Genomic DNA, 24,883 nt, shown 5'->3' on the forward strand with positions numbered 1-24,883 from the left:
GTTGTGAGCTCTGCGAAGACTGGACTTGTCATGTAGCATGCACTCTATAAATACTTGTTAAATGAATGACTACTACCATACCCAGAAATACAAAATCGTTCATGCTGTGGATGACTCAGGGTCTATAAATTAGCATGCTTTAAGGTATAATAAAAGGAAAGTGATTTTACTAAGGTGCTACTCTACTATTAGTCACTCTCTTAGCACTGGCTCAACACTGCTTTGCCAAGATTACCTCTGGCTGTGTGTGTGTGTGTGTGTGTGTGTGTATGTGTGTGTTTGTTTTAAGAAGAGGTGAAAACTAAGCCCCAAGCAACTCATCTTGTATGTGTTACAGTTGCATTCTCAATAACTGTGAATGAAACTTGAAGTGTATTTTACAACTTTTGCTTCAGGTGTTAGAATTAAATCTTTAAACTTTTCTCCATGTTACAGAATACTGTTGAACTATAATATTGGAAGGTATTGCCTTCAGAACCATTGGGAGAATAATTCTAAAGACCCCTAAAACAGAGAATTCCAGGAGTATTGTATTTAATAAAGAAGGGCAGGAGAGGAAGCAGGCATACTATTTTTTTTCTCTTTTTTTTTTTGAGAGGGAGTCTCGCTCTGTCACCAGGCTGGAGTGCAGTGTCGCGATCTCGGCTCACTGCAGCCTCCGCCTCCCAGGTTCAAGCGATTCTCCAGCCTCAGCCGTACTATTTTAATTTGTTTTTATTTCCTCTGTTTCCCCCAAGGGTAAAAACGAAGACTGGCAGCAAATATTGGACTAACCCAGACACGAAATACAGATAGATAGCTTAAATTAAGGTGTCAGGCTCTATTTTGGGAAGCTGATTTTGGTTTTTTATTATTTTTTAAAATTATTTTAATCGTGGTAAAATACCCACATCATAAAATGTATCATCTCATTTTTAAGAGTACGGTTCAGTGGTATTAAGCACATTTGCACCCCACCATGCATCTCCAGAATTCTTTTTATCTTGTAAAACTGAAACTCTATACTTGTTAAACAATATCTCCCCACAATTCTGGAAGCCACCTTTCTACTTTCTGTCTTTATAAATTTAACTATTCTTTTTTTTTTTTTTTTTTTGAGATGGAGTCTCGCTCTGTTGCCCAGGCTGGAGTGCAGTGGCGCGATCTCGGCTCACTGCAAGCTCCACCTCCCGGGTTCACGCCATTCTCCTGCCTCAGCCTCTCCGAGTAGCTGGGACTACAGGAGCCCGCCACCATGCCCAGCTAAGTTTTTGTATTTTTTTTTAGTAGAGATGGGGTTTCACTGTGGTCTCAATCTCCTGACCTTGTGATCCACCCGCCTCGGCCTCCCACAGTGCTGGGATTACAAGCGTGAGCCACCGCGCCCGGCCTATTCTTGATACCTCATACAAATGGCGTCATACATCATCTGTCCCTTTGTGATTGGCTTATTTTGCTCAGCATAAAGTCCTCCAAGTTTATCCATGTTGTATCATGTGTCCGAATTTTCTTCATTTTAAGGGTTGAATAATATTTCATTGTATGGATATGCCACATTTTGTTTATCCATTCACTGTTAATGGATATCTGAGTTACTTTCACCTTTTGGCTATTGTGAAAAATCCTTCTGGGAACGTTGTATACAAATATCACTTTGAATTCTGATTTTAGTTATTTTAAAAGTGAATCTTGATATTTGAATCTGAGCACAAGTAGCCTATGGTAGTGACCCTCAGTAGCCGCCCAGGACTTTATAATAGGCAAATTTTGTCATTTTTTTTGCTTATTTCTCCTTCTTTCTCATTTTTGTCTGTCTTTCTTTCTCTGTTTCTCTTTCTGGTGCATGCTTTTGTGGGTGGGTAGGTAAGCAGAGAAGATGACTTCTACCCTCACACCTGTTTGCAAGATGATTAGGTTTGTTTGTTTGTTTGTTTGTTTTGGGATGGAGTTTCACTCTTGTCACCCAGTCTGGAGTTCAATGGCATGATCTGGGTTCATTGCAACCTCTGCCTTCCAGGTTCAAGCAATTCTCCTACCTCAGCCTCTCAGTAGCTGGGATTACAGGCACCCGCCACCATGTCCAGCATGGCTACACCATGTTGGCCAGGCTGGTCTCAAGCTCCTGACCTCAGGTGATCCACCAGCCTTGGCCTCCCAAAGTGCTGGGATTACAGGCATGAGCCACTGTGCCTGGCCTAAGAGGCAGATTTCATAATGCCATAATCTGATGATAGTAACGAATATTGACAATATTTGGAGATATCTGCGACTGTAACAAACTATAAACATACTTTTAATTTTGGTTGGTGACAGATCATAGATATGAATGTGTAGCCTATATTCATAATGGAAAAAAATACTAAATTTCAGTTAAAAGTTAATGCAAAAATGGTGTATTTTTCCCCCCTTCCAAGATCACAGAGCCTCAAAATTCTATTTATCTCCATTCTTAGGGGGAGGTGTTCATGGTTTGTAGATTACGAAACTGTCACAGAATGATTGATATGGTTTGGCTCTGTGTCTCCACTCAAATCTCAACTCTAATTGTAATCCCCACATGTCAAGAGAGGGGCCTGGTGGGAGGTGATTGGATCATGAGGGTGGTTTCTCCAGTGCTCTTCTCATGATAGTGAATTCTCATGAGATCTGATGGCTTAAAAGTGTTTGGCAGTTCCCCCCTTGCTCGCTGTCTGTTCTGCCACCTTCTGAAGATGAGCCTTACTTCCCCTTTGCCTTCTGCCATGATTGTAAGTTTCCTGAGGCCTCCTCAGCCATGCAGAACTGTGAGTCAATTAAACATTTCTTCTTCGTAAGTTACCTAGTCTCAGGCAGTTCTTTATAGCGGTGTGAAAATGGATGAATAAAAAAAAATTGGTACCACAAGTGGGGTACTGCTGCAAAGATAACTTGAAAATGTGGACGCAACTTTGGAGCTGAGTAACAGGTAGAGGTTGAAACAGATTGGAGGGCTCAGAGGAAGACAGGAAGATGAGGGGAAGTTTGGAACTTCCTAGAGACTTGTTGAATACTTTGACCAAAATGCTGATAGTGGTACGGACAATGAAGTTCAGGCTGAGGTGGTCACAGATGGAGATGAGGAACTTATTGGGAATGCTTTAGCAAAGAGACTGGCTTTTCTTTTTTGCCTCTGCCCAAGAGATCTGTGGAAATTTGAACTTGAGAGAGATGATTTAGGATATCTAGCACAAGGAATTTCTAAGCAGCAAAGCATTTAAGAGGTTGCCTGGCTTTTTCTAAAAGCATACAGTCATATGAGTTCACAAAGAGATTGTTCGAAATTGTAACTTATGTTTAAAAGGAAAGCAGAGCATGAAGGTTTGAAAAACTTACAGCCTGACCACGTGGTAGAAAAGAAAAACTCATTTTCTAGGAAAGAATTCAAGCTGGCTGCACAGATTTGCATAAGTAGTGAGGAGCTTGGTGTTAATAGCCAAGAAAATGGGGAAAATGTCTTCAGGGCATGTCAGAGATCTTTGCAGCAGCCCCTTCCATCACAGGCCTGGAGGCCTAGGGGGAAAAATAATTTAATGTTCTGGGCCCAGGGCCTTGTTGCTCTGTGCAGGCTGGGACATGGCACCTTGCCTCCTAGCTGCTCCAGCCGTGGTGAAAGGGGCCAACATACAGCTCAGGCTGTTGCTTCAGAGGGTGCAGGCCCCAGGGCTTGGTGGCTTGCAAGTGGTGTTGGACCAGCGGGTGTGTAGAAGATGAGAGTTGAGGTTTGGGAACCCCAGCCTAGACTTCAGAGGATGTATGGACATGCCTGGATGTCCAGGCAGAGGTCTGCTGCAGGGGCAGAGCTCCCATGGAAAATCTCTACTAGGACAACGTAGAGGGGAAATGTGGGGTTGGAGCCACCACACAGAGTCCCTACTGGGCCACTGCCTAGCGGAGCTGTGAGCAGGGCCACTGCCTAGCGGAGCTGTGAGCAGAGGGCCACCATCCTTCAGACCGCAGAATTGTAGATCCACTAACAACTTGTACTGTGTGCCTGGAAAAGCTGCAGTCACTCAATGCCAGCCTGTGAAAGCAGCCAAAGGGGCTGGGTACCCTACAGAGACCATCCTTTGCATCAGCTTATCCTGGATGAGACATGGTGTCAAAGGAGATTATTTTGGAGCTTTAAAATTAAATGAGTGCCCTGCCAGGTTTTGGACTTGCATGGGGCCTTTGGCCCCTTTGTTTTGGCCAATTGATGGAATGGGAACATTAACCCAGTGCTTGTACCGCCATTGTATCTTGGAAGTAACTAATTTGCTTTTGGTTTTACAGGCTCTTAGGCAGAAGGGACTTGGCTTGTCTCAGATGAAACTCTGGACTTGGACTTTTGAGCCAATGCTGGAATGAGTTAAGACTTTGGGGGACTGTTGGGAAGGCATGATTGTGTCTTGAAATATAAAAAGGACTTGAGATTTGGGAGGGGCCGGGGTGGAATGATATGGTTTGGGTCTACGTCCCCACCTAAACCTCATCTCAAGTTGTAATCCCCATGTGTTGAGGGAGGGGTCTGGTGGGAGGCGATTGGATTTTGGGGGTGGTTGTCCCCATGCTGTTCTCATGATAGTGAGTGAGCTCTCATGAGATCTGATGGTTTAAAGGTGTTTGGCAGATCCCCCCCTTGCTGTCTCTCTTTCTCTTGCCACCTTGTGAAGATGTGCCTTGTTTCCCCTTGGCCTTCTGCCATGATGACAAGTTTCCTGAGGCCTCCCCAGCCATGCAGAACAGCAAGTCAACTAAACCTTTTTTCTTTCTAAATTGCCCAGTTTCAGGCAGTTCTTTATAAGAGTGTGAAAACAGATGAATACAAGGATATAGCCCCTTCCAGAACCGTGACACCCATACAGGGAAGTATCAGGGGAGGAAATACCCCAACCTCTCTCCTCTTTTACTGTTTGATTTCCTGCAATGTCTTTCATTGACTGGACCCAGTTGGAAGCCAGAAGGCAAAAGGGTGGAGAATGGATGAGGGTGGGTGGGATTGAGGCAGTGGTGTTAGGGCACTAAGAATAACCAACATGATGACCGAAAGACTAGTAACATTTGGCTCTCTGTTGAGTTTCCATACCCAGGAAATGAAACAAGATGAGGATCCTGCCTTCAAAATGGAATTGAGAGCAATGTTTCCTAAAGTTACTTTCTTTGGAACATACTGGGAAACATTTCAACATCTATTCCTTATTTTGGTTTTGACACTCATAATGCATATTAGCTTGATAAAGGCTTTGGGAAGACCTGCAGTGAGGAAGCTAAGTTCTCCAACTCATGTAAGTGGAGACACTTTTCTCATTGCCCTCTTATCAATAGAGCTCTGCAAAGCATCATTTTGGAAAATGCCAGTTTAGAGTATAGTAATTCACACTCACAGGCAGTTACAGTCAAGGCGCTTGTATATCTATTACCTCATTTGATCTTCATTGCATCTCTCTGAGCTAGAATACTGAGATTCAGAGAGGGTGAGTGACTTACCAAAGATCGCATAGCTAGTTAGTAGTAGAGCAGAAAATAGAAGAATCACTTCTGCTGGTGTCCAACACAGGGCTCTTATCCCTGTAACATCAGAAACTAGCTTTTTTATTTTTCAAAGTGTCATTCTTTCTTCAGATAGCACCCAAATTAACCCGGTCACCAACTTTGTTCTTTTGTGGGGAAGCTCTAAAGATAACTTAGTCAACAAACAGCCTCCTGACTCTGTGGTCTTCTTGCATCTTCTGTTTCAATTGCATCAAACAGCTTTCAGCTTTTGATATGATGCCAGAAAATAATTTTAAGAAGAAAAGAAAAAAAATTCTGCAGTTTTTCTTTCTTTCATTCATTTTTTTTTTTTCTTTTGAGATGGAGTCTCACTCTGTCACCCAGGCTGGAGTGCAGTGGTGCGATCTTGGCCCATGGCAACCTCCACCTCCAGGGTTCAAACAATTCCCCTGCCTTAGCCTCCTGAGTGCAGTTTTTCTTATCCGAAACCACCTCCCCAGAAAGCACCGTGGATAGGTTTCACCCCCATGCCTGCTTTCAGCGTGCCTTTCTGCTTTTAGAAAAAGACTAAAGAAGAAAATGCTCCGTGTAATCACTCAGATGGGAGGGCTAACCTGTCTTTTCCCTCAATAACAATGGGCTTTCTTTAAGGTTGAAATGCTTATAATGAAGAATAGTTGCTGAAATGTATAAAGCATTTTCACATATTTGATTCTCTTAATAGTCATGAGATAGGTGGGGCAGGCACTACGGTTCCATATCTGAAACAAGGAACCTGGGGCTTAGAGAGGTCTTATGGATTGCCCAGCTAGCAGGAATGAAAGCTAGGACCTATAATTAGGAGACCTGGTAACTCAGGCCAAGGACCCTTCTTACTTGTGCAACACTGCTTTGAAAGTTGAACAACAAAGAACACAATAATGACGTGTAATTGTTGTCCACAAGCCTGTGAGGAATGGGCAGGTGGGGAGCTGGGAAGTTTTGAGCTATGTTTTGAAGGAAGAAAAAGTCATGGATAAACAGGAAAGGGAGTTGGGCACAAGTTCTGAGGTACACTTAGTATACCATGCTGGTAATGGGGGACAAAGACTCTTGGTGCCTGGCTACCAGTTAAAGAATAAGCAGGCAACCAAATTAGGACAGTGGGAAGAGAGGAAGGCTGGTAATTCATGATCTGCCACTAAATAACTATAAGAGCTTAGGCTTGTATATGGTCCTTTTCCCGTCTATTAAATTAGTAAGTGGGCTGGACAAAGTACGTACAATTATAAGGTACTCAGGAGCAGGTACAGAGGCATAAAAACTTTAAAAACTTTTTTCTTTTCTTTTTTTTTTTTTTTTTTGAGGTGGACTGTTGCTCTGTCGCCCAGGCTGGAGTGTAGTGGCGCAATCTCGGCTCACTGCAAGCTCCACATCCCGAGTTCATGCCATTCTCCTGCCTCAGCCTCCCAAGTAGCTGAGACTACAGGCACCCGCCACCATGCCTGGCTAATTTTTTTTCTTTTGTATTTTTAGTAAAGATGGGCTTTCATCGTGTTAGTCAGGATGGTCTCCATCTCCTGACCTCGTGATCCACCCGCCTTGACTTCCCAGAGTGCTGGGATTACAGGCGTGAACCACCACGCCCAGCCTTAAAAACTTTTTAAATTTTTATTTTAATAGTCTTTGGGGAACAGGTGAGTTTTGGTTACATGAATAAGTTATTAAGTGGTGATTTCTGAGATTTTGGTGCATCTGTCACCCAAGCAGCATACACTGTACCCAAATGTGTACAGTGGACCCCAAAGTCCATTATATCATTCTTATGCCTTTGTGTCCTCATAGCTTAGCCCCCACTTATAAGTGAGAACATACAATATTTGGTTTTCCATTTCTGAGTTACTTTACTTAGGATAATGGTCTCCAGCTCCATCCAAATTGCTGCAAATGCCATTATTTTGTTCCTTTTTATGGCTGAGTAGTATTTCATGGTGTGTGTATATATATATATAATACACCATATATATACACATATATACCATATATACATATATGCACCATATATATACACATATATGCCATATATACACACATATGTACCATAAATACATATATACACCATATATATACATACACATCTCTCTCTCTCTCTCTCACATTTCCTTTATCTACTTGTTGGTTGATGGGCATTTAAGCTAATTTCACATTTTTGCAATTAGCCATCCATTTTTGCTCCCAAGACAACTATAGGCACAAGTTTCCTATGAAAACATATAAATGTTTGTGTGTTTCCCTACAAATAGTAATATTCTATATACCATTATTACTTTTATTACTTAAGTATATATTTTTTATTTTATTACTTAACCACATTACCTCAAGGTCTTTCTATTCCTTTTAATGGCAAATCTGAGGAGGGAAGAAATGATATCTTGTAATTCTGGTTTTGTTGTTACAAACAAGATTAAGCTTTTTTTGATATGTTTCAGAGCATCTCTGGTTTGTATTCTGTAAACAGTCTATTTATCTATTTGCCCTTTTTAATTGATTTGCCAGAACTTTCTATATATTGGGAAAATCAGCCCTTTGTGATATGATGTACATTTTTTTTCTTCCTAATTTGACATTTTTATTGTTGCTTTCTATGTTTTTATTGTTTTGTTTTTATGTTTTGTCATGCAGAGTTTCTTTTTCAATTTTGTGGTAGTTAAGATTTTAATGGCTTTTGGGCTTTATATAATATTTTAAGGGAGGCATTACCCATTCTAAGAAAAAAGGCTCATATTTTATTTTAGTTCTTTTATGGATTCATTTTACATATTTCACATTTTTTATTTATAATTTACTTTTATTATATGAGTTAGAGAACTAAATGTATCTATTTTTCCAGAGGGCTATCCATTTTTTCCAATACCATTTATTTGTAATCTATCTTTTTTCCTCTATTGATTTCAAGTGCCACTTTTATCATATACTTGAGTTTATTTCTGGTCTGTCCATTTGATTCTATTTATCTGTCTATCTATTTCTGTCCTGGTATCACATAACTTAAATTTCAATTTCTATAACATATATGTTTTTAATATCTGGAAAACTCAACATCTTCTCTTTCAGAACTTTCCTGCCTATTTTTGTCCTGAGAGAAGCTTTTGGAGGGGCCTAATAACCAGACAGTTTGACTAGTTTCTTGCTCCATTCTCAAGTTGTGAGAGCTCATTTTTCTCTTTGGCTCTGCCTACCTCTGCCTGTTTCAAGTAATTACTGAGTTACTAATAATGAGCTATCCTTGAGCACAGTACTTTACCCTGGTTTTGATCTGCTTTTCCAGTGTTTTTATTGATTTTTCCTGGACTCAGGAAAGAAGGACTGGAGAGCTTATTAGTAATAGAGTTATGATGAGAACCTAGGTTTTCCTGGCTCCAGTTCAGCACTTACCACTCTTATTACTACCATGATGATGACTGCTATTATTACTACTACTATCGTCATCCCCATCCCCCTGCTTTTATTAAAATACAATGTGCCAGGCACTGTGCAAACTATTTTAAATTTATTATTCATTTAATCTTTATACACCACTCAGAGAAGGTGGAGTGTGTTTCTGTGTCCACACCTAGCTGTTGGTGGTCACTACTGTATGCATTCCACCCTCAAACACATTCCCTTTATTGGCCATTTTCCAGCCTCTGACCAGGAGCCCAGGCATCCAGACTTCCTAATGCTACAGCAGACAAATTGCTGTATAAGGGTGTTTTTATTTCCAAAGTTGTAAATTGCACCAAAATAGATTTTATACAATTTACAATGTGTCTGACAAGAAAACAGGTTGTTGCTGCCAAATCCTGATTTTTAATTGAACCTCTATTTGAGTATGGGGGACAATAAATAGCCCTACCCATGGGGGGCATAAGACAACAGTAGAGGCATTTGGGAATGTCTTCTGGGAAGCCCAGAGGGCAAAGGGCCTACCGTTTTCTAAATGCTTTGCTTACTTAGGTTATTTCTGGAAATGCCTCTTAACAGGCTGTTGCTGGGGAGTTGATGAATTCCTGACTACCATTTTGATAGTAATCAAGTAACAAGGCAGCTCTACTGAGCTGCAGGGGCTGAGCTTGGGCTTGATTTGACATTAATTGGATTTGGTAATCCCTAGATCTCCTATGTTTGTTTTCCCCACGCCTGAGAAGTTATTATATGCATAAGGAGAGGACCTCCCCATCGTGTTGAGGTCTTGGCTCAGTGATGGCTTGTTGGAGAAAGAGTGTTTTGGCATTTTCACAGATTAGGTAAAGAAAGCCAGCACAGGCGGCTGTGGTCTGAGTCTTCAGCCACTCTGGCAGTGAATTAGTATGATACACAGATAGCAATTGCTCCAGCATCCCTATGTCAGCAGGGGCTGAGGCTGCTAGGAGTTTCCAGCAGGGTTGCACGTGTTGATGTGTAGGTGAGGATGGTCATTGAGGCTGGTGTGCCATATATGTTGAAGGGAGAGAGGAGAAATCAGCAATAACCAAGAGACAATGGCCAGAGTCATGAGCCCTGAAGATAATCAGAGTGTGATGGTGATGGTTGTCCCTGAAAGCTTTGTCCACGGAGCTGCTGGGTCAATGTTGTGGATGCCAAGCAATATTAACACTTTTTTACATTTATCCATTATCTCATTTGAAACTGCAAATGTACTGCAATTTATTTCTTGCTTTCTGATAACAGAAGTGAGACCCATAGATATTAACTTGCTCAGAGCTGCATGGATGATAGGTGAGACAAGCCCACTTAGTCATTTTCTGATCTTCAATTTTAGAATTTAATACAAAAGTCATCTTGCAAATGAAAAGTAGAAAAATTCGTTTTTCAAATTTAGGTCAGACGAATTAAATTCAGTAGAGTTTATATTTATTTGAACAAAAGACAATTCATGAATTGGGCCTGAATTGTCATGAACAAACCAGGAAAGGTTCAGGGAACTCCACTCAGCAACATGGGCAGGTAGTATTTATAAACAATTAAAGGAAGTGACATACAGAAACAGCTTGACTGGCTACAGCTCTGTGTTGGCCTGATGTGGGCATGGTGTGATGAGGCATTTACCCTTTATGGTTGTGGACTGATCAATTGGCAGCCTGTGATTGGCTGAAGTTGGCTGCTGTGATTGGCTAAGACTCAGCTACGTTTTACAAGAATATACTCTTGTTAGGTTGCAACGTGCTTGCATACTAAGTCAGTGTATTTGTCTGTTTTCATGCTGCTGATAAAGACATACCTGAGACTGGGCAATTTACAAAAGAAAGAGGTTTATTGGACTTACAGTTCCACATGGCTGGGGAGGCCTCACAATCATGGCGGAAGGCAAGGAGGAGCAAGTCACATCTTACGAGGATGGTGACAGGCAAAAAAGATAGCTTGTGCAGGGCAACTCTCATTTTTAAAACCATCATCAAATCTTGTAAGACCTATTCACTATCATGAGAACAGCATGGGAAAGACCTGCCCCCCAAATTCAATCATCTCCCACCAGGTCCCTGCCACAACACATGGGAATTATGGGAGCTACAAGATGAGATTTGGGTGGAGACACAGGGCCAAACCATATCAGTCAGGTAGCAGTTTGCTACATATGGAGGCAGCGTTAGGCCAAATTTAATTAAATTAAAAATTTCTGCTTTTGATAAGCATCTCAATTTTGAGAGATTGACCCAACTTTGGGCATGATGCCACTGTGTCATCATTATGGATTTGTTTGGTCTTAGTACAAAATCACAATTTATGACATCAAGTCAGTTGCGTGATTCCTTATGTTCTTGTGTCTTCATTATTTTAACTGTAGTGAGACCATTTTATGCTGCATACAAACATTTAAGACTCTTTTCAGAGGATATGAGGCAAGAAAGAAACTATTATTCTGGCTATTTTGAGAACAATACTGGGAGACTGAAGTATATTACTTAAAAGGACCCCTCACTAATCAAACCAATGAAAATCAAATATATCAAAACTGACCCAGATGAGTAATTTTAACTAAGTAGTTTGTTTGCTGACTTCTTGCAACTGAGTTTCTATCAGTTGCATGCACTCCTAGTCTGAAGCAATCATGTCATCTAAAACAAATTTAGCAAGAGAATTTAAAGAAGCTTGCTGGCCAACTGTAGCCTGTGTAGTAGAACAGCTGTAGTAGCTAATGTTGGAGACAGATTTCTCTTCATAGCTTTATTGACATTTATACGAAGTTGGGGAAGGGGCATTCTACCAAATGATGTCCACTTAGAGAGATTTATGAGGGCTGGCAAATTTGTCTTTATTCCACAGTGCAAACTCAGAGGTGTAGACCAGTGTTCCGTTTCTAATAGGCTATGGAGTGACAGTGATACTGTTAGAATACTTAATCCACATTGGCCCCTTATTTTCCACTATTGAGACATAGAGTTGCCCACACATATAGTTGGTTATTAAAATCTTCCACAGATAAAAATATATTCTAAAGGGATACAAAAGACAGTTTCTGTGGGACATCTTGTGCATTAGGGGTCACCAAAAAGGAAGCACTAGTAATATTTTTCTAAAGCTCCATTGTTGAATCATTTCATGGCTGGAGGATACCAACAATTAAGGGATAAGACTTACACATTTGTCTACAAACTGTTAAATTATCTTTCTTTTGGCTTTCTTATTGCTATAATTTAGCTGCAAATTTCAAAATTCTCAGGTATTATCTACTCTTAGATTTAGATAAAGGATTTGAATACATGAATCGAAAAACCTAACCCTCTAGAAAGGGTACAATTTGAACAAAGAGTCAGACTTGGAATATTAGTGCAATTTGTTACAAGCTGAACCAGAGAATCTATAAGATCATGTACAAATTTAGGTTTAATATGATATATCCAATATTAAGTTTCTTACAGAAACTGTTGGTTATGAAATCTTCAATATTATATGATTTTGTCATGTATAAACAGAAAAAAAGAGTAACAGGAACAAACGTTTCATGGTGACAGAGAAGAGAAGTCTTGATTTGTGATCTTGAAAAAGCTGTCCACACCTGGGATGCCATTTGCTTCTGAGAAGAAACCTCCCTAGTCAGTTTTACCGTAAGACCCCTATTGGGTATACAGTTCCAAGAGTTTTGAGGGGTCTTCTTGGGCTGAGAGATGTGGATCCAAGACATGAGGCCCTGAAGTTTTTCTGTAGAGAAGTACTTGATATGGTCCCTTCCAGTGGAGTTCAAGGACGGTCTTTTTCTGGTGTCTTTTCTAAAAGACCTAATCTTCTGGATTCTGACAGATCTGGTTGGCATCAGTTGGTGGATCACAAAAGGCTTATTTTACCTGGTGAAAATATACTTTGGCATAATGCATTAAAATCTTGCAATATTGAGTCATGTCAGAGTTTATGAGAAGGAGACACATGGGGTTCCATTATTAGGGGCATTGGCCTTCCAGTAACTTTCATAAGGGGCCTATCTGTGTTTTCCACTGGGGGTAGATCTGATTGCCATCAATCAGTAATACCTTTAACCAAGGCAATCTCATCTATTCAGTTAGCTTTGCCTGGTGCCATTGTACTTGTAGTACCTTATTTAAATGCTGGATAACTTGTCCATTAAAATAAATACCTTTATTATTAGATTTCTTCAGGAATGTCTCCTAAGTAAAACACATTTTCTAATAACCTTTTAGCTACTAATGTAGCATTGTCTTTCTGAATGAAAAAACTTCTGTATGACCAGAAAACATGTATTGAAAGCAGCAATTGAAGGAAACCCATCTGTAAGTGTACAAATTATTCAGCAGGTACCGGAAATGCATCACCTGAAAGTTGTTGTTGCCTTATCAGAATTATGGGTTTGACAAATCATACATGGGTTAAAACCATTTTTGCAATTTTAGAATGATCATCCCACCAACTTTAATTTTTTTTTATTTTATCGCTTCATGATGAGTCATAGAGTGCTTTTAATAATGGAAGTTTTAAGGACTCAGGAAGGAACAGGTGGCTGTCCAGGCTCCCCATGAGGCCATGCTTAACACCGAATTTACATCCTCTTACATTCCAGTTTTGTTTCTCCAATTCAGGTGCATACCACTGTTTATTAAATAGGTTATCACAGGTAATTTGACTTGGATCAATTTGATGGAGTTTATTCAAATCACATATGTTAACAATTCCAGTACTACCTGACATTGCATGAAAATCTGCCAAATCATTTCCTTGGTATTCAATTAATTCTTGTTGCGCTTGATGTTGGTTTAGCAGTTCTATGAGACTAATCCATATTTTTCATTACGGTTCTGTGAATTCTTACCCAATCCAGTGGTATGATCAGATTTCTAGAGATTTCATACAATTTCTGGAATGCATGTTAATAACACATCCATACCAATATAGCTCAAGTAAGGTTTAGCATTACTTATTATCTGACAATGCTTTCTATACAATTTCATATATCAAATAAGCCAAATTTGTTTAATATCTCTCAATGTAAGGCAAGATATTATTTTAAGATGTTCCAAGGGCCCATCTGAAAATTCTTAAAATTAACTTAAGGTCAAGAGAAAGATTTCATTTAGAATTTCATTTTAGGACATTTGTAAAAAATATCAAGGATTTAAAACACTTGATCAAAATAGGATGACAAGTCACTTGAAACAATAGACATTCACTTAACCAGAGTGATAATTAAAGACTTCAAAGGCAAAAACAGAAAATTATGTAGCCATAGAAAAACCTTAGCTCTTTTAATAGAGAGGACTAGTTTTCTTACATGATCCAAATCCTAATAAATACATCATGCAGTGGAGGAAATATCACAGTAAGACACAGTCTTTTCTCCTAGGCCAATTACCTAAAAGATTAAGAAATCCTTTCACATTTTCCTATTAAAAGCAAACCAATACTCCAAGAAAATCTTGTTTTTTTAAAAGAAAGGACGAAATTCTAGTTTTGTGTTAGAGTACTTTTGATATTAAGGCTCAAGTTTAAGAAAAACTAATAAATAATTCCCTTCTACTTATTTGATTAGCCAGTTTGACCACACATAAAATTTCTTTCAAAAGATTCATCTTCCATAAACCTTCTACAATTTTCTTACCCTTCACTTTTTTGTCCTATGCTTTTCCTCTTTCTCATTTTAAAATAACCAGTCATTCTAATTTAGGATAAAAATTACTCTCTTTTTCCCTTAACAAAACAGAACATCCTCATAACTTATAGCTTTTTATTATGAAAAGCATATATTACCTTCTTTGTATACTTGCATATAGAGTTGTTTCTCTTATTATTACTGGTGATTTTAGTTACATATATTAATTAGAATTTTTTACCCCTATAACCTTAAGTTCCAGTGAACACCATGGTGCAAATAATTGTGAACTGTCTGTCACACCAGCAATTCTGACCCTTAATATCTAGAAGATATCTAAAAGCATGTCCTTTTTCTTTTCTTTTCTTTTTTTTTTTTTTTTTTTGAGACGGAATCTTTCTCTGTCGCCCAGGGTAGAGTGCAGTGGCATGATCTCGGCTGCAACCTCCCCCCTCCCAGGTTCAAGTGATTCTCCTGCCTCAGCCTCCTGAGTAGCTGGGATTACAGGCGCCCACCACCATGTATGGCTAATTTTTGTATTTTTTTAGTAAAGACAGGGTTTCCCCACCTTGGCCAGGCTGGTCTCAAACTCCTGACCTCAGATGATCCTCCTGCCTTGGCCTCCCAAAGTGCTGGGTCTTACAGGCGTGAGCCACCGCGCCTGGCTTGCATTTGCTTTCTTACAGCACAATTTGTTAGTGTGGCACAGAACATGTTTACTAACAGTCTCAGATATTTTTAGTCTCTCTGTAATAAGAAATTTTTTGTAGAGGAGGCAAAATTCTATCTCTATCCTCTTAGTTTTTTTTTTCTAGGCCTGAGAATTAAATTGTTGTTTGTATAGACTTTCCTCAGTGTCAACTTTCCATTCTTGATAAGAATGTTACAACCTTTTAGTGTAGGGAGAACCTCTTTCACCTGGGAAGTGTATCTTACTTGCATCTATTTAACTCACTTGCTGTTTCTTTTTAATAATTACGCTTGTATTTCTCATAAATATGAGACATTAAACAGCCAGCCATCATCTTATGTTATTTTTCTTGCTGATAAATTTTGTAATATAGAAGGCCGGGTGCTCACACCTGTAATCCCAGCACTTTGGGAGCCTGAGGCAGGCGGATCATGAGGTCAGGAGATCGAGACTATCCTGGCTAACACGGTGAAACCCCATCTCTACTAAAAATACAAAAAATTAGCCAGGCGTGGTGGCGGACGCCTGTAGTCCCAGCTACTTGGGAGGCTGAGGCAGGAGAATGGCGTGAACCCAGGAGGCGGAGCTTGCAGTGAGCTGAGATGGCACGCCACTGCACTCTAGCCTGGGTGACAGAGGAAACTCTGTCCCAAAAAAACAAACAAACAAACAAACAAACAAAAAACAAAAAAACAAATGTTCATTGCAGTAGTACTCAAGATAAAGTGATAAACATCAATGAGGGAATAGCTAACAATACCACAGTATATTCATTTGATAATTACCACTGTAGGCTAATAAAAGGAAATTGAGAAGAATTTAACACAAAACATTAAAAAAATTTGTAATATAGAGATAACAGAAGCTTATTTCCAGCAAACCTAATTAGGAAAATTTGTGTGTTTGTGTTGTATTTAATGGTGATGACTCTGAAGATAAGCCTGTTATAATAAAACTAACAATATTCTTATTTACCAAAAATCACCCAAGTCGTATGAACTTGAAAAGCATCTGGGCTAGTTCTTATTTTTCCAAGGGAATACTTAATTTATATAAGCACTTAATTTTCTTCAAGCCAAATAAATAGGGCTCTTTTACAATTTAATTTTGATGATACCATAAGGAGATAGAAAAATATCACGTATATATTATACATACAGACATACATAAACATATAAACAGAAACAGATCTTAAGTTTTCATTCTAAAATTTTAGTCAGGTACCAGGTACAAAAAAACAAGCACTTTGAATGCCTGGACTCAGTTTCCTTCCTTCCTTCCTTCCTTTCCTTCTTTCCTTCCTTCCCTTCTTCCCTTCCTCCCTCCATCTCTCCCTCCTTCCTTTCCTTCCTTTTCTCCCTTCCCTTCCCTTCCTTCCCTTCCTTCCTTCCTTTCTTTTCTTTCCTTCCTTCTTTCTTTCTTTGTCTTTCCCTTCCTTCCTTCCTTTCTTTTCTTTCCTTCCTTCTTTCTTTCTTTGTCTTTCCCTTCCTTCCTTCCTTCCTTCCTTCCTTTCTTTTTTCTTCTTTCTTTCTTTCATTTGTTCTTTTTCTTTCTTTTGTTCTTTCTTTCTTTCTTCTTTCTCTCATTTAGGGGGTACAAGTACAGGTTTCTTACTTAAATGCATATATCGTATAGTGAGGAAGTCTTTTAGAGTACCCATCATCTGAATAGTAAATGTTGTACTCATTAGGTAGCAAAGCATGGATACTTCTAATCTTGTTTTATGGTCAGAGATTGGTTCATCCTTTTTATGTTTGTTTGTTTTCAAGATTGACTGATGGACCAATTAGTTGTGTATTTTTCTTCAGTAAAGCATTTTAGAGCACAGCAAAGATAATGACAATGGGAAAGAGGTAGACAGATTTGGCAAAGCATATGGTCAGCAGGTATTTAAGAGGAGGGGCTTCAGTTGATTGAGAGGTTTCCATTGGAGAAGCAGGATCAAAATGAGAAAAGAGTGAGGACTAGTTCATGTATATATTTCAATGATCCAAGTGTCAATTAGGATTGAAAGAGGGATCTTTTGAACTTGATTTGAAAAACCTCTCCACAGGAATATTATTTTTTCTCTCTGAGATATTGGCTGATCATTGTCCCAGGAGTGAAGTCCTTGAGGAAATACCTCTAGTGTTGTGGTGAAGTAGTGCAGGGCAAAGGGCATAGGTACATCATATAACTGGTATAAATGTGGATGATTTATTTTTAAATGGCCTGGCTATTTACAATAAGGATAAACATCTTGGGGCATAGGGTTCTTTAGTATAGGATTTCTCTATTTCTCTCTTTGGGCTTAAAATATGTATGATGGGCCGGGCGCGGTGGCTCACGCTTGTAATCCCAGCACTTTGGGAGGCCGAGGCGGGCGGATCACGAGGTCAGGAGATCGAGACCACGGTGAAACCCTGTCTCTACTAAAAATACAAAAAATTAGCCGGGCGTGGTGGCGGGCGCCTGTAGTCCCAGCTACTTGGAGAGGCTGAGGCAGGAGAATAGCGTGAACCCAGGAGGCGGAGCTTGCAGTGAGCCGAGATCGCGCCACTGCACTCCAGCCTGGGCGACAGAGCGAGACTCCGTCTCAAAAAAAAAAAAAAAAAAAATGTATGATGAGGTCCTCTTGGTCCCTGTAGCTGTTGTAACTATAGAGGTATGTGCCTGCTTGTCTTTTGTAAGCAGTATTCCCCACTCCGGCCACTGCAACTCTAAGTTAACCTTTGGTAAGGCTCACACATTTCTCCAGGTTCTGGGCCCACAGTTCTTATATATGAAATTGGCTGGAATTTCAGATAGAGAAGTTCTGGCCCCTTTTATCCAGCCTAACCCATGATTCCCTATCTTTAAGTAACATTACTTACCTAATGAACCCAATTCAGTTTCTGTCTGACCTAGTCAGAAACCTGAGGCCTTGCTACAGAACCCAGTTCTGTTTCTATGGCAACTTTCAAACATAGTCTACACTTAAAATGCTCAAGTAAATTCTTTTGAAAGAGCTCAAAGCCCAGATTTGTGGAATTCCAGCTGGAAAGACAGACAACTCTTCCGTGACCCCAGCTGCTGAGAGAGATCAGTGGTCACAATGGGCCCTGTGAACACCTTTGCTTGGTCACTCTGTGCTCCTGGAGTTTGCTGGAGGTCTACTTCCAGTCCCACTTCTAATGACCAACTGTTAAAGGAAAAACTGTAGACGAATTAAATTCAAGATAGTTTATTCAAGCAAGAACAATTTATGAATTGGGCAGCACTCAGAACCAGTAGAGGTTTAGAGAGCTCCACCTGGCAGTACAGCCTACAAGTGAGCAGGCAATATTTGCAGAGAGAAAAAGGAAGTGTCATACAGAAACAATTTGATTGCTTTGTTACAGCTTATGCTATACCTTATTTCAACATGGTGTGATAAAGTATTTGCCTTATGCAAATATGAGCTGATCAGTTGGCAGTCTGTTATTGGCTGAGACTCAGCAACTTGTTACAAGAATATGCTCTTAAGTTAGGTTACAATCTGTTTACATACTTAGGTTGCAGTTTGCTTTAGGTTATATTTAATTTAATTTAACATACCTTTAAAAAAATCTGTTCTCCCAACCCAGTGTCTTCCACGAATTCTATACAAGGAAAGATTCAAAATTAATACAATGACCTTATGTAACACAAATTTATTGATCACTTTCTGGGCTCTGGCACTATGTTAGCTGTAGGTTGTGATACCACAAGATGTGACATATTTTTAAGACTTTTTCATGGAGACTTTAAAAGTCAATATATTAAAATATCTGATAGAACTGTCCTCCAATTATTATTCACACATTTTAAAATCATTTACTTGTCCAGAAAATTACTGAAACTCTTTGTGAACTTCAGAGGCTATGGTCCATTCTATGGAATAATGTTGATGATGGGAGATTTTAATCTTTTAAGGATGGGTTTGAGTTTTGAAAGCTGACAAAATCATTTCAAGCTAAGTCTAGTAAATAAAGTAGATAATATGATTTTTGTTCTTAAGAAAATGTGCTGTTATAGAAGACAATGTTTTTCTTGTGTGCTTTGTGGGTATTTCTGAAGGTGATTCTTAATACTTTACTAATTGAGGAAGATTAGCAAGTGTGTAAAATGGTAAAAACATTCATTTAGAAAAATGAATTCTGGTGTGTTTGTAGTAAAAAGTCAGTATAGTCAACCCTTGAACAATACAGGTTTGAACAGCACAGGTCCACTTATATGTGGATTTTCTTCTGCCTCTGCTAGTCCTGAGACAGCAAGACCAACCCCCCTCCTCCTCCTCCTCAGCCTACTTAACATGAAAATAACCAGGATGAAGATCTTCATGATAATCCACTTCCACTTAATAAACAGTAAATATATTTTATCTTCCTTATGATTTTCTTGATAACATTTTTTTTCTCTAGCCTACTTTATTGTAAGAATATAGTACACATGTAACATACAAAACATGTGTTAATTGACTGTTCATGTCCTCTGAAAGGCTTCTGGTCAACAGTAGGTTATTAGTAGTTAAGTTTTGGGGGAGTCAAGTTATATATGGATTTTTGGCTGTGTGTGGGTGGTTGGGACCTCTAGCCCCCAGATTGTTCAAGGGTTAACTGTATTAATACTGCTATAGTTATATCCTTGCTTAGAATTTAGAAGATACCCCTCACCTGTGAATCAAGTCCTAAGGCCCTCCAATATTTAGAAGTTGGACAAGGAAGGAACCAGCAAGGGATCCTGAGGAGGAGGAATAATCAATGATGTAGAAAGAAAACCAGGAGAGGTTTGTGTCAATGAAGCCAAGAGAAATTTGCATTTCAATATCTGGCAATATAGAGATATTCACTGAGAGCAGTTTCAGTGGAATGCACAGATCAATGGTCAGATCTGAATGATGTTTAAATATAGATTATTCTTCCAAAAATCGGATGAAAAGAGAAGAGAGTTAGGATGATATAGAAGGTAGACTCAGTGTCAAGAAAGGGATTTTATAAGCATAAGAGAAAATTGAGCATATTGAAAAAATAGGAGGAGAAAATAGGGAGAGGGCGATGATATAAGATAAGAATAGATAATTGATGTAGGAGATCAGCTAGAACAGAGAGGAGAACACAATCACAAATATGGAGGAGAGGGGAAGTTGACTTTGATAAAGAGAAGAGTCAGATCATTCCCTTAATCTGGGGGTTGAATGTGTAGATTTGCTATAAATCTAACGGTTGAAGTTGATGCTGTCAGTTTTCTTGGTGAAGTAGGAAGCAAAGTTTTTAAAGTGGAAAGTTAAGTTTTGGTGGAGGGCATGAGTTAGGTGTAAATGTTTTGTAGATTGCTAATGGAAATAGGAGCAAAGCTGCTTGAGGAAAAGTAAATGGTATATTGGATCATCCTGAATGTCCAGTTGAACTTGGAGTCTGGAAATGACAATTGTTCACTGATATTTTTTTCATAATGTTTAGCAGCTCAGTAATAGAGCTGAGGAGGCAGATTGTGGGATTATAGTCTTGCTGTGTGGGTTTAGTGAAAGAACAGTGGCACATGAAGCTGTAGGTGATGAAGAAAGAATGTTTCAGACGATCAGTAATATAATCTAGGCAGGACTAAGAAGTAACAAAAACTGTCCTAGGGGTCTAGGGGCCCTGGGACCTCTTTTGAAAAAGGGATAATAGGTCAGAAGAGTTTGTATAAAGACAACTTAAAAACATATTGTTCTCCACCTGCCTCATCGGGTTATCATAAGGAATAAAGGAGTTAATTCATGCACAGTGCTTTGACCACTGCCTAGCACATCAGAAGAGCTGAGGAAAGGTTGGCTGTAGCATCAGATGCTATTGGTGTCTAGCTCAATGGTCCCCTTCTCCCCTCTGACTTTAACTGCAGCTCTGGAGGACAGTTCTAGAGAACATCCATGGCCTCCCTGATCCCCGATTCCACCTCAAGAACCTGGAGGGCCATGTCCAAAGCAACAAGAATTTTTTCACTTTGTGCCTAGATGCAGACAGGAAATGGGGAAGTACTGTAGTCGTACGTAAATGCCCCGCCTCCTGTCTTCCCATTGGAAGTGCATTCTAGAGGGTTTCTCAGATGGTCTCTGTCAGGATTGATTTGAGCTACCCACAAGGGTAATGAGCTAATATCATACACTGTGTACGCATTTATCCTTTCTGCCTGTCTCTTTTCCTGCTTGTGAAATCATATGCCAAATATACTGATTACACTTAAGTCTTTGTAATCCTGCTTTTAGGATGCTTACAACACCAGCCAAAGCCCTGGAACATCCCAATTGACAGAATCCTCCTACATTCCAGGAGGTGTCCATAGGACGACAGCATTAGTTGTAAAATTGGACATGCAGGCATGTGTACGTCTGGTTTTGATGATGTTGTTGTTATTTTTTCAACCAACATTCTGCCTTGCTTGCTCTTTTTGGGTCCCAGCATAGGGTACCCAAGCTGCATTCTTTCATGTCATCCACTTGCATCATTTCCATGATCCTTCCATGACCCTTTAAATAATCTTCCAACAACTTCCTGTCCCCAAAAAGGAACTTGGGGTGGAGGAAAACCAAATTAAGAGAACTATTTTAATTGTTGCGATCGTTATTGCTAATATGAATATTTTTATTATGATCTATGATTATTATCTATTCTAGAAATTTAGAAATTATTACAAGAACTTTTTCTGGACAGACAAGAACCTAAGTCTGAACATCTAAAAGGCTCACAAAGAATCAAGCAAATTTATTGAAAGAGACCAACACTTATTAGACCTACCTTCGCAAACTGAAGATCAAGAAAAAAATTCCAAGAGGCATTTGGACAGAAAAGCATGTTGACTCCACAGGAACAAAAATCAAACTGCATTCAAAATTCTCCTCTGCAATGTCTAATAGCAGGAGAAGTAAAATGGTACCAGCAGAGCTTCAAGGGAAAAAGACTGCATTCTAAGAAACCTGTATTTAGGAAGTTGTTCAAGTGAAAGGGTAATGGAAGAAATGTTCTTAGATGTGCAACTCACTGTTATAACCTTCTAAACAAAGCCCTCGAAGACCTGATTTAACTGACAGTGAATGAATCTAAATACAGAGCTGTGGGAGGTGAGAGTCACGTCAGTGACCAGTGAAACAAGTATAAAGAAAATTAAGTGTAGATGATTGTTTTATATATAATTATAAAACAGAATAAAAGAGTAAAACCAACTCTTGGAAGAAGATATTTATAGTATAAAAATGGCCTAATTATAATAATTTGAACCTAATGTTTTGCCATACAAAAATAGAAACGAAGGAGATAGAACAGTAGGAGAAAACACTTATTTCCTCATTGTTCCCAAGAGGGATATTATTTAACTCTTGATAAAGATAACTGGAAATACAAACAGGATGTATCCTTTCTAAATTACTAAAAAAAAAAAAAAAAAAAAGCAAAGAAAATAAATTCCATGTAACAATCATACTTTCTGTAACACACTGAAGTTTTTGGTCTTTAATCTTCTCATCTCCAGAGACTGCTGTGACTCCTCATCCACTCTGTATTGTCGCATCACCTCCAGTATCATTAATGCAAGGCACTCCATTTCTGACCACAGCTTCCTTCTTTTCCTTCTTGGCTTTATTTTTATTAATTAATTAATTTATTTATTTTTGAGACAGAGTCTCACTCTGTTGGCCCAGGGTAGAGTGCAGTGGCATGATCTCAGCTCACTGAAACCTCCACCTCCCAGGTTCAAGCCATTCTCCAGCCTCAGCCTCCTGAGTAGCTGGGATTACAGGCATGCGCCACCACGCCTGGCTAATTTTTGTATTTTTAGTAGAGATGGGGTTTCACTATGTTGGTCAGGCTGGTCTCGAATCCCTGACCTCATGATCCGCCCACCTCGACCTCCCAAAGTGCTGGGATTACAGGCATGAGCCACCACGCCCGACCAGCACTGTTGACATTTGAGTCCATGTAATTCTCTGCTGTGGAGGCTGTCCTGTGCAATGCAGGGTGTTAAGCATCATCTCTGACTTCTACCCATTAGATGTCAGTAGACCCTCCCCCAACTGTGATAAAACTCCTGATCTTCTTCTGTTTCCTCTAAACTCCTGATCTTCTATCTTCTCCCCTTTCCTCTAAACTCAGTCCACTCTAAAGGTCTTACAGAATGACAACATTATGCATACAGTTAATTGCACAAGACCGAAATCAGAGAGTCAGCCTTGTTACAACCTTCTTCATTTTTCATGTGTGATTCATTATCAAATCACATTATTTTTCACTTCCTAAATATACCCCAATCCCATCCATCTTATTCTTTCATCACTGCCACCTCACTAATCCAAACAATCATAATTTCTTACCCGGACCACTGTAATAAATTCCTAACTTCATCCTGCGTCTTTGACTTCCTTCCAACTTGTTCACACTATAGCTAGTGTACTTTTCAAAATATAAATCTTGCAAACCCCTCACCCTCACCAACTTATAACCTAAATAACCAATTAACCAACTTATGTCTTTGTAGGTATAATCCCTGCAATATACTCATATTCAAAAGCTAAGAAATAGGTAGGATTCAAACTCAGGTCAATTTATCTCTATGAAGAGACAGTTTTTCAGTACTTGAGTAAGTATCAATTCCAAATGAGAGAGAATATTGAGTTTTCAGGAGAGAAAGAGGAGGGAATCATAGGTGTGACAGCAAGTGTTTGCACTGCACACACATACAAAAAATCAAGAGCTTCCTTCAAATTTATGCAGTTAAATTTTGTATTGGTTTGTTATCCTTGGGAGATGTCTATACCTCCTATTAGTTATAGAGATGAAGTAGATAAGTAGAGGGTTATGCAGGAGAAAGTTTAACAAGTCTTTGCTGTACAAGCATGATGTTCAGTAGCACTGAGACTGTTTTCTAAGTATTTTATGGGACACAAATAGAAAGATGAATGGGACATTGTCCCGGTTTTCAAGGCTGTACTTGAATTTTCCTGTCTCATCATTTACATTTCCTGTCTCATCATTTGCATTTCCTGTCTCATCCTTTGCATTTCCTGTCTCATCATTTGCATTTCCTGTCCCATCCTTTGCATTTCCTGTCTCATCATTTGCATTTCCTGTCTCATCCTTTGCATTTCCTGTCTCACCATCTGCATTTCCTTTCTCATCATTTGCATTACCTCTGCCAACGCTTTCCACCCCGCAAAACTCCATCATTTCTTCCTTTTCCACTAACATTTTGCACATGGCTGTATTGTCATTTTACCTAAGCTAAGGGGAAATAAAAAATCCAACAAGACCTTGTTCAAATCACATTCCAAATAAGGAGGAGGAATGACTTGTAAGAGTTTTAGAGGAATTTTAAGCTCTTTTTTTTTTTTTTTTTTTTTTGAGATGGACTCTTGCTCTGTCACCCAGGTTGGAGTGCAATGGCACGATCTCAGCTCACTGGTAACCTCTGCCTCCCTAGTTCAAGCGATTCTACTGCCTCAGCCTCCTGAGTAGCTGGAATTACAGGCCTGCACCACTGTGCCTGGCTAATTTTTGTATTTTAGTAGAGATGGGGTTTCACTATGTTGGCAAGGTTGGTCTCAAAACTCATGACCTCAAATGATCCACCCGCCTCAGCCTCCCAAACTGCTGGGATTACAGGTGTAAGCCACCGTGCCTGGCCTTAGGCTCTTTTCATAAAGAACAGCCAAACACACACAC

The sequence above is a fragment of the Hylobates moloch genome, unplaced genomic scaffold, assembly GCF_009828535.3.
Source record: "Hylobates moloch isolate HMO894 unplaced genomic scaffold, HMol_V3 SCAFFOLD_19, whole genome shotgun sequence".
Classification (NCBI taxonomy): Eukaryota; Metazoa; Chordata; class Mammalia; order Primates; family Hylobatidae; genus Hylobates; species Hylobates moloch.